Raw genomic sequence first — 6,133 nt, 5'->3', positions numbered from 1 at the left:
CGTGATAAGACGTACTCTGCACTTTTATTTTCACATGCTAAACATTGTACATCGCACAGGTGTCATCATCCTCTCCCCTTCCCACACTCATGGTGCTAAAAAGAAGTAAACACAACAGGAAGAAATAACTAAGGGTGAAACAACATAACTGCCAGATGAAAGGAGCTGTAGCCAAAAAGAAACACCCGTGCTCAACCCGATTGTGACCAAAGCAGGCAAGAAGGATTGATTTCTATAATTCCCTACTGCCAGCTCCGACAGTAACCCCTGCAGCCTGAGGTACTCCGATAGCAGACCAAACGTGCACTGACACTACAGTACAACAAAATAGTATATGACCTGCATGAAAACTGTGGTATTTTCTAAACATAACAATGAACACGAATTATGACATGAGCAACGTTCTCTCTGCCTGCAACACTCTCTGGTCGCTAATCGCTATGATAATGTTTAAACATGCCTTCAAAATAAGTGCATGGAAATCCAAAACACCACATTGCTGAATGGTGCATGGGAATCTTCCGTTGGGATAAATCCGTATTTTAAATAGGACCACTGATACTGTCTATTAAATGTAGCTTTATTTCTTTGGAAGTCGAATGCTTCTCTTCTGTCTCCTGGCTGGGCCTTTTCCACTTATCAAAGAAACTTTCCAGATGTTCTTTTTTTATCCATTTTGCTAGCTCCTGGGTTTTATTTTAGCGGTATCCTATCACGTGACCGAGAAGAGCGAATTGGCCTGCGTCAAGAGTAACATGGACATATGTAACAGAGAATCGGGCATTTTTTCAAAATAAAACATCTTTCAGATTCCGAAATAAATAAAACAGAAGTAAAGCAAGTTATTTATTCTTTCTGTGCGGCCTGGTACCAAATCACCCACGGACCGGTACCGGTCTGCAGCCCGGGGGTTGGGGACCGCTGCTTTAAAGTGTCCCCAGGTGTGAGTGTGTGAGTGTGTCCCCTGCGACAGTCTGGTGACCTGTCCAGGGTGTACCCTGTCTTTGCCCAACAGTAGCCAGGACGGGCTCCCGCAACCTTGTTGCCCCGAAAGGGATATATTAGGTTGAGAAAAATAGATGGATGGAAAAACTTGTTTGAGGGGACGACATGTGAGGTTGTTTTCCCAATGTTCCTTTCAAGCTGGAAGCATCACCTACCTTCTGTCACGGTCAGAGGAAAACCGAAGTTGTTTTGGTGCTGACAATGCAATATACAGTAGTTTATTGAAGCTTGAGGTTCAAATTGGCAGAGGATTTTCCAGGGTGCAGGGCCAGAGCAGACTACCAGTTTTCCAGAGGATGGGTTAGAACAAGCAGGTGGTTGTTCCAGTGTGAAAGGTTGGACTGTAAAGCAGAAGAAAAACAAGCAATCAAAACCTAAGCACAGAAAGCATGTTTAAAACCAGCCTGACTTTAACCCTGAATTCTGGCTGAAGTCTGCCTGAACTTGCTTACTCTGGGTATGTCAGTTCCCAAAGACCGGATATGAATTAGTGTAATTACGCTCAACTTGGTAACCCTGGGTTAATGCGCGTGCACAGCAAGTACAAAAAGACATTCTCAATGGATCGCCGATATCCCGAGTCACCATGGAAACGCGTGGAGAACAAAAGAGAGATTTTAATGACAGCGAATAAAGAGTATACGCCCATCAAAAAAGTAATACGGCTGTATCATCAGAAAAAGAAAAAGTTTCTGCTTGGAGAAAAAGAACGGACAAAGTAAACTTATTTCCAACTTGTATACAACTTATAAAACTTAAATGAATTGGTAACAAGTAATTGTGTTAAATTTATTTAACCTAATTTCTTATGTCTATCCATCTCAATAGTTGTTTATACAACTCAAATGTACACATTTATCTAACTAAATGTTTTATTACTCCTATTCAATTAAAGGTTTAGCCATATTAACTTTTTGCAATTTACAAACTCTCATATGTCTTACTTAAAGGCTGCAGATTTTCACTTCAGATCTAACACAAATTTGTTGCACTGGGGGTGCTAAATAAACTCATCATCCTCTACCTCCCTCTCACTCATAGTGCAGAAAGAATTAAACAGAACAGGGTAAAATAACTCAGCAAAACACAGTAAAACAGCTAAACAACTAAACACATTTGGTCAAAAACCCACACTGAAACCCAAATCCCTCCAGACAGGCAAACGTAATGGTATCCCACAATCCCTTGCACTGCCGATCAAACAGCAGCACCATAGTTACACCTACATATTTGAATTAATTTGAGTGAAAGTAAAAAAAAAATGTCTGAACTATATGTAATTTTTAAGTTGACTGAACTCAAAATAATGATTTATCTTAACTGAAGCAAATAAGTTAGATCAAAGTAAAAAGGTTTATCTTTCCAACATCCAAACGTGGTCTTATCACCCTCTCACAGTGGAAAAAGTATTATCTGAGCTTCTTCATCCACTAAATCATCTTCAAATGGTAACGCCGTGCTGCTTCACCTCTCTGAAGACAAACTAACCTTACACTAAACCTGCTCCATACCAAGTTATGTTCAGAGCATGAACCTCTGATTTTGGAATCGAAAGCTGAGGTTATCTGCTTCCTTAAACTTACTGTGGTAACTCGCATAACCTGCTTTCTGGAATACCCCCAGATGGACAAACCCCAAAGGTGGGTTCAGTACTGGCAGGGTGATGCTGTAGAAGCCGGTCTTAAGTACAGGAGTGATGATGACTTACAGGTTTGTCTGAATGCCCTGCCATCATCCTGAACACCTGTGAAGATAAAAGAGGGAAAACATTAGCAGAAGCCAGAAGAGGGAGACAGAGGAACAGGGATCTGTCAAATCATGACACCTACAGTGTAAAATGAGTCTGTAAACAAGTATAGGTACTTATTAAAGCTATAGGCGCAATTATTTCCTATTTTATACACAAATAACTACTTTAGCAGAGGAAATGCAACAAGTATTTTTAAAGGCCCAAATTGTGTTTTTAACATGTTTTTATGTTGATTTTCTGATGATGGAGGTCATATATAAAGAAAATTAGGCCAAAACCAATGAAGTATTTCTTCATTCAAATAGTTATGAGTCAGGAGCAGATGAGCAAATGCATTTTGAAAAAGAGCACATTTGTGATGTATAAAATATGCTGGATGGGCCACAAACTCCAGGTTCTGCTCCATTTTGATGCATGTCCCTATTGACCACTAGACCTGTTCGTTTTCCTCGCCTGAGCTGGCATCAGGCTCAAAACTGTTGGGACTTGGATTTTGTTGCAATGGTAATGTTAGGTTGGGGGTGTGAGGAGCTGCTAGCTAGAGCACATAAACATAGAGCTCTCAGCAATAGAGAAGGAAAGGGGGGCGGAGTTGCTTGGCGCCAAGCGAGTTTGTTTTGATCACTCAAACTGGTTTGACTTCTTTCTCCTCCCTGTCACCTGACTGATGACCTTAGTACTGGTGGTATGTTAGCCACCCAAGTTCCAAAAAAAGAAGTTCACATGACTCAAACACCTGAGGACTCACTGAAGGGAAACTCTTTCAGCATCAACTGACAAGATGTCTGAAATGTGGAATTTCCCTGCTTTGAGAGGAGCAACTGGCTGTTCATTAAATGGAAAGTAAAGGAATTTACAACATGTTAATAACAAGGCATAACACGTATAAGTCAACTCCAACAAGAAGAAAAACCTCATGCTCAGTTGCAAAGATGACAGAACATTAAAAAAATATTTTTTATTAATATTAACTCATATAAAGAGTAATATATTTATTTTTTTAAATATAAAAAATGCACAATTCAATAGAATTTTATTTGTATAGCCCAATATTATAACAATAGTCACCTCAAAGGGCTTCATACTGGTAATTGTATAATAAACAGGAAATAATAAAGAACATGACAACATAGAATTCAATAGGTTAGGTAATGGCTAAACTAAACTAAACAGACTAAACTAAACTGGGCATCCCTTCCCTTAGACCCTACATCTTGATAAGGAAAACTCCCCAAAAAAAGCGGAATCCGGAAAAAAAAGAAGAAATCTCAGGGGTGTCCACAGAAGGATCCCTAAGGATGGACAAGCCATGAACCAAAACTCTTAGAGAAGAATTAGCTTATCAAACGCTACAACTACTTGTTTAAATAGTGCAGCAGATGGGCGTCATCCAGAAGGAGTTAGGGGACAGCTGGGGGCAGAAGACGAGAGGCGAGGTCCTGAGTCAGGTACAGGAACATGGACGATAAACTCAACTGGAACTGGTCAACTGGAATCTGGAATCACTCCCGCTCCCCTGGAGGGGAGTGGGAAAGAGAGACAACACATGAATCGCACTGCACCAAACGGAGGCATGGGGAAGGGAATGATAAATGATCAAGATTAGAGGAGAGGAAAAGTAAATGAAAATAGAGGAATTCCTTATTTCATTGCCACAAAATAATTAATTTGTGGGAATGAAATATTAATTCACGTGATAAGTCATTCAAAAACACGGATGTGAGCAATAAATGGATTTAGATACCTTCACATTTCTGTCTGTGTATATCTCATTGCAATGCACGGCAGACACAGAGGATGTTTAGAGATCGGATATTTATTTTAAAAAGCTCTACAAAAACATTGGTAATCACGTCTCCATGTCTGGGTTCATTCACATCTTAGTATGCTCTCTTTCTGTGTCTCTGTGACCCACTTTAATTCAAGAAGGGAAGATAAAAACAAGAATAATAAAACTAGGGGATTTATATGTTCTTGTCTCGCTGAAAATAAGAAAAACATCATGAGATTTAGGATGCACGAGCTTACTGCTTCCCCATACTGCATTGGCTGTCTATGGAATACCGTAATTTCCGGACTACAAGCCGCTACTTTTTTCCTGCGCTTACAGCCGTGCGGCTTATTCAGTGACGCGGCTAATTATTGGATTTTATGGGCGGCCGCCGTGTACGTATTTTCGGACACAGTGAATGGTTTATATTCTCTAACATCAAACACAAGACATTTATTTTTCAACGCACCTCTAAGCAGCCAAACAGCATGGACTTCACTTCAGGTCTTAGACACTTCAGTCATGGTTCAACAAAACGAAACACGCATGTCCAGCCGCATCCCAGAATCCTTTGGTGCCATTAGACCCAACGTGCACGTGATCGCCGCTACAATATGATGAAGCTTTCAAGTTAAAAGCAATAGTTAAAAGCAGCGTGAAAAAATCACCAACGGGTTTGGAAAAGCCGGTCAGCTGCGTGACGGAGAGAACAGCGCATGCTCAGGAGTGCATTTACCTCTGGGTCATAGTGACTCGGCTGGCTGCACGTAAATATGTGGCAATAATATCAGCCTTTATTTTGTCGGGACACGACTGGAAACACAAATTGACGTGGTCGTTTTAACGGTTATTAAGGACTGAGCAGAGATTTGCATTGAAATGCTCACAGCCTCCGTGTGAGCTGGAGACTGCGTGTCGTGTGAGCTGCGGGGCCGATGGCAGTCTGAAGGCTCCCACACGTAACAACGCATCCGCCCCTCATACACAAAGCGTACAGTATTAAGTCCAATTGCTCTGCACAGACACGATTTGCTCCGTCCACCGGCGCAATGGGGACGAAGCGCTCCTCCCTGCTGTAGCCGCGCTGGCCAGAGCTGTCGGAGTAGATAGGAAGGGGAGACAAGGAGCGCGCGGGAGCACGGAGCGCAGAGGCGTCGAGACATTCTGCAGGCTGCAGCCAGGGCTTACTCGAGGCGTCCGCGGAGCAAGTGTTTGTTGTGGAAGGAAACTTCTGACCCACGCGCCGCGAGGAGGCGCGCATATCGCGCTGAGGCGCGCGCTTTTCAGTCGTCGCTGCTTTATTTTACTAGCGTGTTTTTTAACCAGCCCTGTTAGTACCATAACGCTGCCGCGACACAAGCGGAAGGAGAGCTTTACCCGTTCACCCCTCCATGCACTGCTGATACTTGCTCATTCTTAAACACGTACAACAGAATGGCGAGCCGGGCGTTGGCCCCGCCTTTAGCCCCTAAGATTCATGGGAAATGGGGGATCGGGGATGTAAATTTCCTCATCATAACTGAGGGATGTAATGTTGATTATATGGTTACTGTTTTGAATTTTATGTGTGATACCTAGATTGTCAATAAGTTAAAAAAAATCAAATA

This window comes from Oryzias latipes, chromosome 16 (assembly GCF_053564925.1).
Source record: "Oryzias latipes strain Hd-rR chromosome 16, Olatipes_Hd-rR_3.1".
In the NCBI taxonomy this organism is placed as follows: Eukaryota; Metazoa; Chordata; class Actinopteri; order Beloniformes; family Adrianichthyidae; genus Oryzias; species Oryzias latipes.
Note: the sequence above shows the minus strand (reverse complement) of the source record.